Source organism: Hyperolius riggenbachi, chromosome 7 (genome assembly GCF_040937935.1).
Source record: "Hyperolius riggenbachi isolate aHypRig1 chromosome 7, aHypRig1.pri, whole genome shotgun sequence".
Taxonomy (NCBI): Eukaryota; Metazoa; Chordata; class Amphibia; order Anura; family Hyperoliidae; genus Hyperolius; species Hyperolius riggenbachi.
The window spans coordinates 15,788,208-15,806,608 of NC_090652.1; positions in this window are offsets into that span (position 1 = coordinate 15,788,208).

The following is an 18,401-nucleotide window of genomic DNA, read 5'->3' on the forward strand; positions in this document are numbered from 1 at the left end:
AGATGTAAATAATCCACTGGCGAATTGATAAGGGGGGGGGGTCTGAGGGCAATCTGAGCGTGTAGGCGGGTGATTGGGTGCCCGCAAGGGGCACATTAGGGTCTGATCTGATGGGTAACAGTGACAGATGGTGATAGGGGGTGATTGATGGGTGATTGATGGGTAATTAGTGGGTGTTTAGGGTAGAGAACAGATGTAAACAATGCACTTGGGAGGTGATCTGATGTCGGATCTGCGGGCGATCTATTGGTGTGGGTGGGTGATCAGATTGCCCGCAAGGGGCATGTTAGGGGCTGATTGATGGGTGGCAGTGACAGGGGGTGATTGATGTGTGATTGACAGGTGATCAGTGGGTTATTACAGGGGGGATAGAGGCATACAGTACACAGGGGGGGTGGGGGGCTGGGGGGGGGGTGATCAGGAGGAAGCAGGGGGCAGTTTAGGGCATAAAAAAAGAATAACGTTTACAGATAGTGACAGGGAGTGATTGATGGGTGATTAGGGGGGTGATTGGGTGCAAACAGTGTTCTGGGGGGTGGGCAGGGGGGGGGGGTCTGAAGGCTGGGGTGGGAGATCAGGGGGGCTGTGGGCAAAAAAAAAATGTGTGGTGCATACTTACTACTGCTTCCTTCTCGCTGGTGGTCTCTGGAACAATGAGACCACGAGGCGAGGAGGAAGCGTGTATAAAGCACTTTGTTCACCTAGCAAAGTGCTTTATACACTTAATTTAGCTCGATTTTGGATTTCCTCCGCCCGCCGGCGCTGCTAATTGGCCGGGGGCTGGAGTCTAAGTCCTTGGCCATCGATCCCCGGCGGAGGATCGCGTCACGGATGATGCGATCGCTCTGCCCATGCCCGTACAAGGACCGCTGCCTCTGTGCATACGGCGGTCCTTGCGGGATCCACTTTCCGGCCGCCCCTGTGCAGTGGGCGGTCGTTAGGTGGTTAAAGAGAAACTCCGACCAAAAATTGAACTTTATCCCAATCAGTAGCTGATACCCCCTTTTACATGAGAAATCTATTCCTTTTCACAAACAGACCATCAGGGGGCGCTGTATGACTGATATTGTGGTGAAACCCCTCCCACAATTAACCCCTCCCACAAGAAAAGTTCAAACTGTTGGCAGATTCCTGTCTGTGAACCTTGTTGTATTGTGGGAAATAGCTGTTTACAGCTGTTTCCAACTGCCAAAAACCATGCAGCAGCTACATCACCTGCCAACAGTAAAAATGTTTACTGGAGTTTCTCTTTAAGGATGAGTAAAACAATTACAATTGTAAAGTTTGATACCACATTCTGGGTAGATAATTACATGACATGCTAGCCATCTATGCACCCACAGCAGTTTGGGAAGTTGTATTTTGCCCCAAAACCATATTGGATTTCTTTTCACTGATGCTGATCTGGAAAGTGAATGTATTGACCTCTTAAATTGCTCCATATGGCTCTGGTGTTGACATTCCCAAACAAAAAAAGAAATGTAAAGACACATTAGAGTGTTCAGTCTAGCTAGATATCTGTAAAAAATGCAACCAATTATTATTGTGTTTAGGGTTAAGGACAAATAAGGACAGTTTTAGTAAAAGGAGGTTGAGAAGGCCAAGAAAAATACGAGAAGTTTGAGTGCTGCATTTATATGGAAACCTGTATGATAAACTAGAAAGATAGATTTGGTGACAAATTTGAGTCCAAAATCCTGGGCGAGGTTAGAAAAAGCTTAAGGCCTCGTTCAGACTATACGCGCTGCCGTGCGCATTTTGGCAGCGCGCATAGTGTGCGACACGCAAGAACGGTAGAAGGGCATAGACAGCCCTTCTACCGTTCCCATCATATGCGCTGCGTGGCAGTGCGATTGCGCTATCGCGTACTGCACGCATTTTTGGGAATCGCAGCGCAGATCCCATTCATTGTAATGAATGGGATGCGCAGCGCATAGGAGCGCAGATGGCGTACGATCGGACGCGTTGCGTTCCGATCGCACAGCCATCTGCGCTAAATGATGTGAACGAGGCCTTATCCGGAAAAAGGAATTTCACCATTAACTCATTGTTAGAAGGCTTCCCTTTCTTTGCTCCAGGAGAAGAACTGGGATATTTTATGGAGTAGCTCTAATATTTTGAATATTGGACAGTTGTTTGAAGGTAGACAGATCTAAACCCTTGCAGTCATTATGGAAGATTTTGGAATTATCCTCCTTGACCTTTGGCGATATGGTCATATTCAACATTTTAGGCAAGATAACAAGGACAGGATTAGGTCCAAGGAAGACCTTAACATCGTAGAAAAGTACTTTTTAAAAGCTAATAAAAAATACGCATCTCATTTCTAAATTGTATAAAGCCGTATATTTTAAGGGAGAGGGAAAAAGATTTAAAGATGACTCTATCACAAGAAAGTATTGAGGGTATAAATAAGTGGGTATACTACTCATCAGTGAATTAAAAAAAAAAAGGGAGGCAAATTGTAAAAATATGACAAGATGGTATAGGTCTCCAGCTAAAATAGCAAGAATGGACCCAGGAGTTTCAGATACGTGTTGGAGTGGATATGATCAAAGAGGAACCCTGTTCCATCTAACGTGGGAATGTCTGTATGTAAAGGATTGTTAGGGAAAATTACATTCTTAATTAATACATTGAAAGGTATAAATATAAAGATGGATCCAATGGTTATGCTGCTGGGTACTATTATGCTATTAAAGGAGTTTAGGATGAGTGTAATTCCAATGTTCCTGAATAAATATGGCTAAAAGTGAAATAACTGTATGGTAGCTGGATCATGGACTATTAGATATTGGGAAATGGTATGCCCGAATGAAGAGAATTGTGGAGATATAAAAAAAAAAGATTTAAAAATGAAACTGTTCTGATAAATCGAGGTAATGTTTGAAATAACAAAAAAAAAAGATGAGTTAAGATTAGACGGAATTCAAGATGAGATAAGTAATTAGGTAAGATTTATGCAATGCTGTTTAGACCTCCAGAAATTTGTGTTTGAGGCGAGAATGACAGCTGCAAGAGGGGGAGTGTCAATGTATTATTACCACATTGTCTTAAAATGGCTGTATTCCAGGGCATGGATATTTAAGATGAGTTAAGATAGAAGGGATGTAAATTTATTGGAAAAAAAACAATAAAAATATTTAAAGCAAAAACAGAAAAGAAAGAGAAGGTGTCAGTCATTTTTTTATACCTTTGTGGGTATTATTATTATTATAATGAAGTCTGCAGAGCCTGGTGGATTAGTGGTGTAATGGGGACAGTATATTGATCCCTTAGGCACGCTATTTTTGCCATAATTGTCTCAGACGATAGACCTCAAGAATATAAATGCTGGACAAAAATCAGAATCCAAGCAGTCTATGCTCAGACTCTGTCACAGGTGAATGAGAATTCCCAGCACAAATCACAGGGGGACACAGCTGTACTGCTACTGAGAATTCGCTTTCTCTGATTAGAGTAACATAGGCAGAATTTATGTATCCCTGGTAAGAAGTCTCACAATCACACACATTTTCTTCTGGGGGAATGCTTTTGAGTTTTAAATGTTATGCAGTTTTAAACACTCCATCTGGATGAGCTGCCTATCCTAAAAGAGAATCCGAGACACTGAGCATCTGCATCACAGCTACAGTGATTAGCATTTTACCTGACAACACTACAGTGCCCAGTTTACATTTTTTACACAGTAAGGTAACATTTAAAGGGAACATTAAGTGACATGGAGGTTGATTCATTGCACTGCTATAGCAGCGGGAGTTTAAAAGCAACGCGCACACACTGCACATGGTCGTGCGTTCCTAACTTACCTGCACTCTTGTCTAAGGTACGTGCCCTCCTTTAACTGCCATGCGCTGTGAAGTAACGCCAACTGCCACTAGTACATTGATTAACGTAGTAGCGGCTGCGCTAGTGGATTATCACGATTGCAATACTTCACAGTGCATGGCAGTTAAAGCAACGTGTGTAACTTAGACAAGAGCGCAGGTAAGTTAGGAACGCACGCTACGTGTGTTCGTGCTGCATAGCGTGCGTTCCTAACTTACCTGCGCTGGACGTTGCTTTTTACAGTAAATCGTCCACTTTAATGAATCAACCTCTGATGAGTAGGGATGGACCAGCCTTGGAGAACTCCTGGAGAGGCACATGATCAGTTTGATCAGCTGATTGCTTTGTAAGGCTCTGATTTGCTGGTTATGATCATGTGTTAAACCAGGAAGTCATCACAGCAAATCAGAGGCTTACAAATCTAACTGATCATGTGCTTCTCCATGAGTTCTCCAAGGCTGGGCCATCTCTACTGATGACGAGATAGACATGTATGTGTGCAATGGCAAGCATACAAATAAGCATGCTTTGTTCCTGGTCTGGTCTGCCACTCACTAAGTTCCTTCCAGCTGCAGCATTTGTAACCAAGTACACTTACAGGATCGATTCCCTAACCCTGCCAGACGACATTCATCATATGTGTGCACTCAGATTAGCTTACGCATAAGATTTGTCTGCGGATAGGTGACAAGCCTCTGCAGCCCTCACTTGGGTCATAGCAAACCATAGTGTGGATAAACCTCAGAGAGGATTGATTAGTGATAACCGGCTGTGCTGTTGCAATCATGTGCAGCATCCACATTCAGGAGACTGGAGCTACCAGTCAATTTGATAGATAATTAACCTGCAGCAAGAGCCTAACAGACTATATTTAATTCCTGGGTCAGTAAAGATTCGCTTGTTAGGAGTTATTTTGCTGCATGTTATTTAAAGGACCGCTATCGCAAAAAGTGGAAAATATATGAAAACATGTAAATAATAAGTACATTTCTCCCAGAGTAAAATGTGCTATAAATGACTTTCTCCTATGTTGGTGTTACTTTCAGTAGCTAGTAGAAATTTGACAGAACTGGCAGGTTTTGAACTAACCCATCTTCTCATGGGGGATTCTCAAGGTTTTATTTAGTTTCAAAAGCACAGCAGTTGCTCAATCCAACTCCAGAATAGTGTGTGCGTGTGCGTGTGTGTATGTGTATGTGTATGTGTATGTGTGTGTGTGTGTGTGTGTGTGTGTGCGTGCGTGCGTGCGTGCGTGCGTGCGTGCGTGCGTGTGCGTGTGCGTGTGCGTGTGCGCGTGCGCGTGCGCGTGCGCGTGCGCGTGCGTGTGTGTGCGTGCGTGCGTGTGCGTGTGCGTGTGCGCGTGCGCGTGCGCGTGTGCGTGTGCGTGTGCGTGTGTGTGTGCGTGCGTGCGTGCGTGCGTGCGTGCGTGCGTGCGTGTGTGTGTGTGCGTGTGTGTGAAATAAGGTAAAAATGAGAAGGAGGAATGGATGAGGGGCAAATGGAGGGTGGAAGGAAGGAGAACAACAAAGTAATGAAGAAAAGCAGAGGAGAAATAAGGAGGAAGAAGTTAGCATTAGATAACAAGTGAAAAGGTAGAGGATGGTAGGAAAAATAAAGGTGGAGCAGTAAAGGAGACACAAATGAGGAGCATAAAAGGAGGGGAGGAAGAATTCAGGAGAAGGAAGATATGAAGGAGGAGATGAGGAAAGAACGAGAAAAACAAGAAAAAGAGGAGGACAGGAGAAGGAGGGGTTGGAGTAGAAGAGGAAGAGAAAAGAACAAGGAAACAAGAAAGTAGCAAAGAGGAAAAATAAAAAAGGAAGCCCTCCAATGTCTCCTGCTTCACAAAACAAATGTAAGTATACTTATGGCTAGCTGCATCCATGTGCTTCAGTTTGCATTCAGATTTTTAGATTAGGGATTAGTGCATGATTTGCATCTGATTTATATTCAAGGTGTGTATTTTAGTCCCTGGGGGGGTCTGCACACCTCTGTTGGTTTCATTTCATTTGCAGCCTGGGAGCGCTGTCAATTGTTTGCTGTTTTTTGGGAAAAAAATAATATCTAAAAGAAGAAAAAGTGGGGAGGGGAATGGAAGAGGTAAAGGGGTAGGAAAAAAGAACAAAGATTGAGGGGGTAAGGGATCTTCCATATGCATACATTGCACTTGTCCTTGAATTCCTCTACTGTATATGCTGATGGTTTTGGTTCTTTTATAAATAAAATATTTTTTAATGAGAAGAAAAGGAGGAAAGTATTAGAATACAGAGGAGAATGGTGAAAGAAGATGGAAAAGGATGGAGAAAGAAGGACAAAAGGAGTCAGATGGTGGAAGTTCAAGGACTGGTAGGAATGGAACAGATAGTGAAAGGAAAGAGGAATTAATAAAGAGAAGGAAAGGAGGAGGCGGCCAAAAGAAGGAAGGCAAAGGAAAAAAGAAGTAGAAATGATGGAAGAGAGGAATTGGGAAATGGAGGAAAACAAATGGAGGTGGAAAAGAGAAGAAAGAAAGGAGGAGGAGAACAAGAGGAAGAAAGAAAAAGGAAGAAAAGAGAAGTAAAGGGCAAAAAAGAGAAGTAGGAAGAGGAAGGAGATTAGAGGAGGAGGCAAGAAGGAAGGGGAGAAAAGGAGGAGGAAAATAAGAAAAAAATGAAGGAAGTTAATTAGCTGATAAGGAGGAAGAAAGGACAAGAGAAGGGGAGGGGAAAATGCTTGCGACTGCTATTTTTAGCCGTATTTAACGTTTCAGGCTGTCCCAGCGCCCAATATTTATTAGGTGCTGCTGACTCCAAAATTTCACATCAATGCCAATATTTGAATGGGTACCTATGGCAGTGCCCAAAAATTTGCAATGGGGAGTCTTTAAGGATAGCTGTGGAGGGTTGGTGGTTAAAGCGAGCCATGTGGGTTAAGTTAGGGGTAGGTGGGTAAGGTTAGCTGTGGGGGCGGGTGTTAAAGTTAGGCATCGGTAGAGGGAGGGTTCAGTGTTAGAATAGGGTTATCTTTATCAAAATATCAGTAAGTATTACCAATATTTTTACCATCATCATTTGCACTGTAATAATAAATTAGAATTGGTAAATTTGCTGATATTACTATTGGGTTTTCTGGGCACCCAATTTCTGTGCCCCTTTTTTATGGACACAGACAGCTTCCCTGACATATATGACTTTAATTGGAAGCTTCTCCTCCTAGAGATCTACAGCCAATGTTAATAAAAATAACTCTAAAAAATTTTTTTAAAGGAACACTATCAATCCAAGTGTTCTAAAATGACAATGTACAAATAATCAGTTCAAAAGTGGAGTAGGTACACCTTCAGTATTCCATCGTGCTTGATAAAAGTGGTATAGGCAAGACCACTAGTCGAAGTACAGTTGCAAATATTATCAGCACACCTGCTTGCAAATTAAAGCACACTTTTTATTGTGCCAGTTCCACAAGAAGGTCCAACAATGGTTTAGTGGGCCTCACAGGGTTCCACACACCTTGATAAAGGGGGACCTTGTGAGACCCCTGAAACAATTGTTGGACTTTCTTGTGGAACTGGTACAATATAAAAAGTGTGCTCTAAATTGCAAGCAGGTATGCTGATAATATTTGCAAATGTACAAATAATGTCTAAGTAGCTGTGTAAACATTTTCCTACTTTTCATGTTAAATATCAGAGGCAAAAGTTGTAATTTGTTGTGTATAGGTTGCGGTTGCGTTGGAACAATTCATTAGCGAAGGGGAATCTGTTTTTTGTGAGGTACGTATGTGACACAGGCAGTGCTGTTCTTTGCATGTGAGACTGCAGAGTTATATGAAAAGCCTTGGGTGTCAGGCTTCACACATAATTACAAACAAGATACGTTTCCTCTGCTCTCCCTGCAGACAGCTCATTCAGAGAGACACAAGCAGCTGCAGTTAAGCTAGTGAGAGCTTTCTCACACCGGAGGCGTAGCTAGGGTTTTCAGCACTCGGGGACAAAGTCCATTTTTGCGCCCCCTCGGGACAAGGTGTGAACGATAAGAGGGTCCAACATGTTTTCCCAGAGATGTTTGAGTTTTAGAATAATTTCTTGCATGTCCGATTTGCACCTGATGGAGAACAGGATAGATTTTCAGATCAGCCCTGCACAAAATCCATCTTGTTCTCCATCAGTAGCCGATCGGACATGCTGGAAATGATCAATTTGACCAATTAACCTGGCAGGAAATTGCATCGTGTGTACCAGGCATTAGAAAGTTGGGAGATACGCAGAAATACACATGATCTACTTTGCTGATGCAAACATGGCAAGCATTGATTACAGCAGATAGATAAAATAAAACAAAACTCTGGGGCAGAGAGCAGGAGGAAGCAGGGGAAAATATTGGATTCTTCCACCTTATTTCATAGGCTCTTTGATGGGTACACATCAGGGAAAGTAAAACCTGTAACTGTACCCCCCCAGATGTTGCGCCCGGGGACAGATGTACCCCTTGCCTTCCCCATAGCTACTCCTCTGTCTCACACATAGGGTTAACAGATGTAAGGATTGATTATTGATGCAACTTTGCTGAACCCCTCCAGCCACGCGTTCAGACCGGCGGTTTCTCCGCAGCGGCTGGTTTGTCTGAGCCTAGTAGTGCACACAGATGGAGAGCTACCCGAGCGCGCGCGCTAACAGGCAGGCCCTTTATGCCAATAGGAGGGGGGTCAGCTGATCGGGTCGATCAGCTGATCCCAGCGCAGCAGGCGATTGGTTGAATGGGACTGGGTGGCGCTGAGAAGCGCTCTGCTATATATACTTCTCGGCTGTCAGTGGCTGGTTGTCTGCCGTTGCGAATGCTTATGTGTTAGCACTCAGACCATAGTCAGATCCGTCAGTGTGTTTGAACCAGGTGGACCTGGGAATTCACACTTAGCCAGATAACTGTGTTATTACTAGTGTTGGGCGAACAGTGTTCGCCACTGTTCGGGTTCTGCAGAACATCACCCTGTTCGGGTGATGTTCGAGTTCGGCCGAACACCTGATGGTGCTCGGCCAAACCGTTCGGCCGCATGGCCGAACTAAGAGCGCATGGCCGAACGTTCCCGAACGTTCGGCTAGCGCTGTGATTGGCCGAACGGGTCACGTGGTTCGGACCCGAACGCGCTCTGATTGGCCGAACGGTCACGTGGTTCGGGTAAATAAATACCCGAACCACGTCATATCTCCGCCATTTCTCTGTGGGTTTAGCTTTGGGTAGGCAGGCAGGGTAGTTCGCTCTCCAGCCACGCTAGCCAGGGTCCCCCCCAGTCATTGTGTGTCGCTGCTGGGAACAGTAGTACACTGCTCGCTCAGCCACACTATATATAGCATTGTTTACTGCCACTGTGTACCTCGCTCAGCCACACTATATATAGCATTGTTTACTGCCACTCTGTGTACACCGCTCAGCCAGACTATATAGCATTGTGTGTACTGCCACTGTGTACCTCGCTCAGCCACGCTATATATAGCATTGTGTTTACTGCCACTCTGTGTACACCGCTCAGCCAGACTATATAGCATTGTGTGTACTGCCACTCTGTGTACACCGCTCAGCCAGACTATATAGCATTGTGTGTACTGCCACTCTGTGTACACCGCTCAGCCAGACTATATAGCATTGTGTTTACTGCCACTCTGTGTACACTGCTCAGCCAGACTATATAGCATTGTGTGTACTGCCACTCTGTGTACACTGCTCAGCCAGACTATATAGCATTGTGTGTACTGCCACTCTGTGTACACCGCTCAGCCAGACTATATAGCATTGTGTTTACTGTCACTCTGTGTACACCGCTCAGCCACACTATATAGCATTGCGTACTCTGCCAGTCAGTGTGTATATTGCTGGGATCAGTAATACTCCACTCACCGCCAACCACTATATGAGCTCACCATGAGTTCCTCAGAGACCTCCGCTGTGAGCAGCACTCCCAACAACAGCAACAGCCAACGCCCCACGCAAGCTATAACATCCACCCCAGCAGCCAGTGGTCAGCAGCAGCCCTCCCCGGAGGAGAACGTTGTGTCCATCGGTCCGTCGCCAGAGCGATTAATGAGGGCTGCCATTGAGGAGATGATGGGGCCTGATGTGGAGGAGGAGGTCTGGCTCAGGCCAGCATCCCAAGTTAATGTTGAGGACGATGAGGGGTCTGCGTCTGGGGATGTTGGGGTGGCAGAGGTGGTGGGTGGGTCAGACTCAGGAGAAGAGTTGTATGATGAGGATGATGATCGGGACCATCTGTATGTGCCTCAGAGTCCGACCCCGGAAAACATGTTGTATCGTGTGTTTAGGTACTAAAATCTGCGTTCCCACTTCCCAGTACTGCCCGGGTCCACGGATCCATATAATTTTTTGGGCAGCACTATCAAACTGTGGTACTATGAGTGAGTTGCCATGGTCCTTCTGTGCTGTCACACTCACCGTCTGTCTGCAGATGGATTGTTCAACACAGCTACGCCATCTGACATGTAGACCTTGACCATCTTCTCCAGGCGATTGGTGTTGGAGGACGTGGAACTGCCCGATTGCTGTTCTGTGAGCTGCTGCATGGGTGTCAGAAAATGTTCCCACTCCAAGGACACTGCCAATACCATTCCCTTTTGGGCACTAGCAGCAGCTTGTGTTCTTTGCTGCCCTCCTGGTCCTCCTGGGTTTGCTGAAGTCAGTCTGTCGGCGTACAACTGGCTAGAGAAGGAGGAGGATGTCAATCTCCTCTCTAAAGTCTCCATCCTCAAGGGCCTGCTGGAATTGTTCCATTTTTGACCTGTCTGACACTTTCTTCAATCAGTTTTTTAACATTGTGTTTGCATAAACTGGGTATAAACCCAGTAATTGGTGTTGTCCAGAATAATGAATAATAATGAATAGTGAATAATGCACGGGCCGCGTTCAATGCAGTCTAGCATGAATTGAGCCATGTGTGCCAGAGAATCCTGCCAGACTCCTCTGTCTTCATGTTCTTGTGAGCGTTGTGATTGTTGTGATGCACCATATTCGTCACCAGCATCACTTTCTTCATCTTCTGCTGTCCATTCCCGATAAATTGTGGAAGTCCAACGTGCACCGCTCTGTCCCTCGGCAGTGGGGGCATCCAATGCCTGCTCCATCTCCAGCTGTTCCTCGTCCTGTTCTTTGTCATAGCTGGGACCAGCGTTTCCTGAGGCAGGTTGCCTGATGTTGGTATCATCACGCTGATCGTTTTCATCTTCAGATTCCCCCACTTGCATCATGCCAGCGGTTTCCATCTTCAACATTGATTTCTTCAGTAAACACAGCAGTGGTATTGTAATGCTGACTGTAGAGTTGTCACTGCTCAGTCACAAGCAACGTGGATTGCTCAAAATTTTGGAGGACTTGGCAGAGATCCAACATGGTGGCCCAATCAGATCCACAGAAGCTTGGTAGCTAGCTGCTGGAATCCGCCTCGGCACTGCGCAAAAGCGTGCTAGCATGTGCAGCGTAGAATTCCAGCGCGTAGGGAGGGACATCACCCAGCGAGCGATGGTGCGCTAGATTGAAGCGCTCCTGCATCTCTTGGTGAGTCCTGCAGAAGTGGTACTGGACTTTTAAAAATGTTTTTTTTTTTCCCTTCAACAGAAGATCTGCCACGTTGGAGTGAGGAGGACGCCGCCGACCCCGACACCAAGCTGAACCCCGGCGAACTCCAAGCAGAGGATCTTCAGGAACCTTCAAGGCTTTGAGCAAGCTGAGGAGGATCAGCAGTCCCGACGAGACCTCTCCTCATATGTGACTGTGTGCAGTGGAGTAGAGCTCCCCAGAACAACCTCTCACTTGTCACTTTGTCACTGGTCACTTTGTCACTTTGTCACTTTGTCACTTGTCACTTTGTCACTTGTCACTTTGTCACTTGTCACTTTGTCATTTTGTCACTTTGTCATTTTGTCACTTGTCACTTTGTCACTTGCCACTTTGTCACTGGTCACTTTGTCACTTGTCACTTTGTCACTTGTCACTTTGTCATTTTGTCACTTTGTCAGTCACTTTGTCACTTTGTCACTGGTCACTTTTCACTTTGTCACTTGTCACTTGGTCACTTGTCACTTGGTCACTTGTCCAGATGATCTCGGTACACCTCCTGCGATTCAAATTCCTGCACACATTGCTCTGGGATTTGGGTGTGATGAATGATGCATCTAACTGGCCACCGGAGGCAATTAAGGCCTTCAAAACATTGAAAGCAGCTTTCTGTTCCGCCCCCATTTGGCGTCATGTTGAGTTGTTGACGTCATGTTCATCCTCAGCCTCGCCTTGCATTTCAGTGCGAGGTGCATTTTCCACAGAAAAAGGTTGTGAATCCGGGCACAACATTTGTGGCTGTTCCATTGACCTTTCACAGGTAGAAGATTGTGGGGGTGGGAATAGCTCCTCCGAATAGCCCATTGTGTCCTGAAAACTACTCATTGCATTGCTTTGCGCACGCATTTTTTTGTCCTCATGCAAGGCCTGAGTTGCGCCTGAAAGCGTGGCCTTCTCCTCCTGCGCCTCCTCCTGTTCCATCACGTCTGCTGCTGCTGGGTTAGCGTTGCCGCGTGGTCCCTGTTTATTGAACCACTTATCTTTATTACATTTATGACTGCATGGCGGTAAAAAGCATGCTATCCGCACGCTTCTTGTCCTCATGCAAGGCCTGGGTTGTTGTGTCTCAAAAAGCGTGGCCTTCTCCTCCTGCGCCTCCTCCTCCTTTTCCATCACGTGTGCTGCTGCTGGTGCTGGGTTAGTGTTACCGGTCCCTTTTCCTGGAACCTCTTCTCTGTATTACATTTATGACTGCATGGCGAAAAAAAGCATGTTACCTGTGCAAAGAAACATGACATTTTCCACATTTAAAAGACAGTATTTCCTTTGAAACTTTACAATCAATTTTCTCAAAAACTATAAGCTCTTTTTCAAATATTTTTTTTCCTCTTGTACCCACTCCCAAGGTGCACATACCCTGCTAATTTGGGGTATGTAGCATGTAAGGAAGCTTTACAAAGCACGAAAGTTCGGGTCCCCATTGACTTCCATTATGTTTGGAGTTCGGCGCGAACACCCGAACATCGCGGCGATGTTCGGCGAACGTTTGCGAACCCGAACATCTAGGTGTTCGCCCAACACTAGTTATTACTATGTTATACTTTAGACCAGTCCCAGGGTGTCGAGACCACGGACCTCACACTCAAGACTAGGGAAACTGTGTTATTACTGTGTTATACTTTAGACCAGTCCCAGGGTGTCAAGACCACGGACCTCACACCCAAGACTAGGGAAACTGTGTTATTGCTGTGTTATACTTTAGACCAGTCCCAGGGTGTCGAGACCACGGACCTCACACTCAAGACTAGGGAAACTGTGTTATTACTGTGTTATACTTTAGACCAGTCCCAGGGTGTCGAGACCACAGACCTCACACCCAAGACTAGGGAAACTGTGTCATTGCTGTGTTGTGCTTTAGATCAGTCCCTGAGTGTTGAGACCACGGACCTCACACTCTAGACTAGGCCTCTGCTTGATATCTGTTATGACCGATTGCTCCCTTGACTCTGCTCCTGCTCTCTGATTCGGTACCGTTGCACATCCGATTACCTGTTGCCAACCCTGCCTATCCCTGGTTACCAAATCAGCCTTCTGTCTCTGTACTTTATCTGCTCGTGTGTTGCCTACCCGGCCTGACCGACCCTTCTACCTGTGACACCCCCCCAGTGGGGTGTCCAGTAGCTGCAGGGACTGCCTCAGAGGGACCTCCCTGCAATCCAGTCAGGGACTCAATCTCACAGGAGTCCTTTGACTGCAGTAGAGTCTGATTCCCAGCTGTTCAGGGAAACATTGACTCTCTGTGTACTCCAAGCCAATCAGGAGATACTCCATTATACTATCTGGAGTCGCCTGCTCCTCAGGTGGTCCAGACTCATATACTGTTGCACCAAACACTTACACTTATCAGGTGTCCAGAGGTTAGTTATACTTGTATTATTGGTGATTCTGCAGATCATCAATAATCGGGTATAAATCTGTATTCTTGGTGATACTGCAGATCACCAATAATCAGATTCTCTCTGTGTGCTGACACCGATCGTTACAGTATTGTTATCAAATCATTTGCATGATCTTGTTTTGTTGTGAGTGTCCTGTATGTCCTACCTTGTATGTTAACCCTTTTATCTATTGTGCAGCGCTGCGTAATATGTTGGCGCTTTATAAATACAATAAATAATAATAATAATAATAAGGAGAGGAATTTGCCTCCTCTCCTCATGATTCACTGGCCCATCACCCTGCTCAGCTTGGCCATCAGTGAAGTGTGAAAGGAATTTGGTAACAGCAAACAAAGAGGTAAGAAGTCAAATGTATACAGCAGTACAGCACTTCTCAAACTATTCCTATCTCAATTTAAAAAAAAATGTTAATTGATAGTGTTCATTTAAGGTTCATATTAAACAATAAAAAGTTGTAGAGTTTTTTCATTGTTATCATTATAATGAAGTCTACAGAGCCTGCTGGATAAGTGGTGTAGTGGGGACAATATATTCATCTCTTAGGCACGTTGGTTTTTGCCATAATTGTCTCACACAATAGACCACAAGAATATAAATGCTGGACAAAAAAAACAGAATGCAGCCAGTCTACCCTCTGACTCCATCACAGGTGAGTGAGAATTCCCAGCACAAATCACAGGGGGGACAAGCCGTAATGTCAAGTCTATATTTTGTATATTTAAGTATACTATTTGTCTGTATTATTATGTACCCTATGTTCGTTTTTTACTTTGTACAGCGCCACGGAATATTTTGGCGCTTTATAAATCAATAATAATAGTGTCACTGAGAGATAGCTTTCTCTTATCGGAGGGGGAGTAAAATAAGCAGAATTTATGCATATCTTGAATTGCACTAGCATTTTTTTGTATATTTTTTTCACACTGTTCTGTAACTAATGACATGGACTAACCAAGCCTCTGGCTATGGTATGTATTGTGTGTGATCAGTTTACATTATGTATAATATAATAAATTGATTTGCATACCAATGTACGGTTGGTTAGTTTCGGGAGTATAATTCAAGTTTAAGCACAAAACAATACAACTTCAAAGGATGGTCCATGGCTGTATGTTGTACTAATGATATTGTATAATATTCTTGTGCTTTATTTTTGGTTGGCAATACTCTAGCTTATAAGCTTTTAATGTTCCATGTGATTTTCTGACCTATGTATATTTTTTTTATATTTTCCATGAAGTAAACCATCTTTGGTTTATAAATGTGTTTATTCTCAGTGGTGCTGTTTGAGAGGGAACTTAATTGTTAAGTAATTTAGAAAAATATGTACATATATAAGGTAATACATTAATTAACAGACTTCCTCTGTTAATTACTCTGGTAACAGCCGGGTCACTTCAGCAGAAAAGGACTGGGGGCAGAGTGAAGAGACCAGGCAGAGAGCTTCAGCCAACAATGATTACATTTTCCAATGGGTCAGGGATAAGCTATTTTGTCCTGCTCTCTGCAGTGGAAATAAACATTTTTACACACAGGAAATGCTTTCAAATATTCTTTTATTTAAATAAGAGTAGACACTGAAATTTTAGTTTCGTTAGTATAATCCAAATTTAAGCACAAAACCATACAACCTTAAAAGAGGCTGATGTGCATCTGTTTCTTTTCTTTGCAGCTGGCTTTTGGGACTGTTAGTGCAGAACATTTTTACCTACAAATTAAAGAGTTCAGCTTTCTGCCAGGATACTATCTGCATGGAGTTTGTATGCTTTATTTTTTCTGAGCATTCCAGTGTCCTCACACGTCACAAGGATATACTGTCAGGCTAAGTAGCATCTCCCCCAGTCTATGGAAAGGACATTAGGTTGGGACTCTGAGGGTCACTTAGTGACATAAATCACTCAATATACTCTGTAAATGTTTATGGGAAATGTCAGTGCTATGTAAATGCATGTTGATATTAATCATTTTTATAATATTAATTCTATCTAGGAGAGGCTAGGGGTCCTCCTGAAAGTCTAGATACAGACAATCCATGATGGGCACTGCTTACTATTAACACATGCTTTTTTCAGCCATCTTTATTCTTCTTTTCTTAGGAAAAACTTTTAGGCAGTTTGCCTACTCCGCCATCACCACACTCTTTTGGGCACAGAGAGGTAATATGATCAGGCGCATTTTTACTTTTCAGCACCCAAGGCCCATTATTACCAACCGCCCCTTACATATAACACTGATTATTGCACATGCATGGAATTTCACGCCCCACTATGCCCTTCATAAACTTATAAACTTAACATAATAATAATAGTAATAATAATAATAATAATGCAAGACATCAACTTGGAGAAAGGTTGCGGCCATTTATTGGGGAAATGTATTAATCGATAACTGAAAGGAGTAATCAGGTAAAAAATGGATAAAATAAGTACTACTTACCGTGGGGCTTCCTTCAGCCCCAAGCTCCCAGCATGTCCCTCGCCGCAGCTCTCCCTTCAGCCGTTCATCGCAGCTCCATCCCAGTCCCCGGCAATGACATCAGGGCGACCTCCAGGTCGGCCTGTACTGTGCCTGCGCGAGCGGCGCTGTCAATCACTGCCACGTGGGCCGGAGCGGAGCTTGGGGCTGGAGGAAGCCCCCGGTAAGTAGCACTTATTTTCTTCATTTTCCCTGATGACTCCTTTAAACATTCAAGACCATATATGACATCAAATCTATATATATAAAATCGGATGTGTGTGTGTGTGTGTGTGTGTGTGTGTGTGTGTGTGTGTGTGTGTGTATGTGTGTGTGTGTGTGTGTATGTGTGTGTGTGTGTGTGTGTGTATGTGTGTGTGTATGTGTGTATGTATGTGTGTGTGTGTGTGTGTAGTGTGTGTGTGTATGTATGTGTGTGTGTGTGTATGTGTGTGTGTGTGTAGTGTGTATGTGTGTGTGTGTGTGTGTGTGTGTGTGTGTGTGTGTGTGTGTGTGTGTGTGTATGTGTGTGTGTGTGTGTATGTATGTGTGTGTGTGTGTATGTGTGTGTATGTGTGTGTGTGTGTGTGTGTGTGTGTGTGTGTGTGTATGTATGTGTGTGTGTATGTGTGTGTGTGTGTGTGTGGTGTGTGTGTGGTGTGTGGTGTGTGGTGTGTGGTGTGTGGTGTGTGGTGTGTGGTGTGTGGTGTGTGGTGTGTGGTGTGTGGTGTGTGTGTGTGTGTGTGTGTGTGTGTGTGTGTGTGTGTGTATGTGCCGCGATCACGCAAAAACGGCTTGACCGATTTGAACGAAACTTAGTATACAGATCCCTTACTACCTGGGATGATATGTTCTGGGGGTCTCGCGGCCCCCCTGCACACGTGGGCGGAGCTACAAACAGCAAATCAGATTTCACCCATTCATGTCAATGGAAAAAATGTAAAAGGCTGCCATTCTCACAGTAATCAAGCCAGAGTCCCCACACTTGGCACAGTTGGTCACTTGGTGACCGAGGTTACAAATCCAGGAAAAGGGGGCGGAGCATAAAACAGCCAATGAAATTTCAGACATTAATTTTAAATGCAAAAATGCAAACTGCAGCCATTCTTACACTGTTAATCCCAGGGTTTTCAAACTTGGCACACTTGGTCACTGGGAGAATCAGATTAATATTCAGGAAAGTGGGTGGAGCCTACAACAGCCAATCAAAAGTCACCTATTGATTTTCAAGGGGAATATTAAAACTTCTGCCATTCTTACACTGTTAATGGCAGAGGCTTCAGACTTCCTACAGCCGGTCATTGGGTGACTGGGGTCCAAATTCACTAAAGGGGCGGGGCCACAAACAGCCAATCAGACTTTCTTGGTGGATAAACTGCTTCCATTCACACATTTTTGATGCCAGGAACCTGAAAGCTCACAAACTTGGTCTTTGAGTGACTGTGTATCAAGGTTACAAAAAGTGGGCGGAGTCAAAAATAATAAGAAAATATAAACTGCAGCCATTCTTACACTGTTACTGGCAGGGTTCTCAAACTTTGCACAGTTGGTCACTGGGTGAATGGGATGAATATTGAAGAGAGTGGGTGGAGCCTACAACAGCCAATTAAAATTTACCTGTTGATTTTCAAAGGGAATATTTACATTGCTGCCATTCTTATCCTGGGTACACACGTTGCAATTTCCCGCTCAATCCGCAGGATCGATTGGATCGATTAGATTATTTCCAACATGTTCGATCGGGTTTCGATGGATACAGCCGTCGATTTTGCATATTAAGTATCCATCGAAACCCGATCAAACATGTTGGAAATAATCGAATCGATCCAATCGATCCCACGGATCGAGCGGGAAATCGCAACGTGTGTACCCAGCATTGCACAGTTAATAGCAAATGCTTCAAACCTGGTACTGTTAGTCACTGGGTGACTGGGGTTCAAATTCGGAAAGGGGGCGGAGCCACAAACAGCCAATCAGATTTTTTTTTATTTCAATGGGAATCTACAAATTATTGATACCAAAAGCCCAAAGCTCATAAACTTGGTCATTGAGTGACTGTATGTCAAGGTTAGAAAAAGTGGGCGGAGCCAACAACTACATTTTTTCCAGGGGAGAATATAAA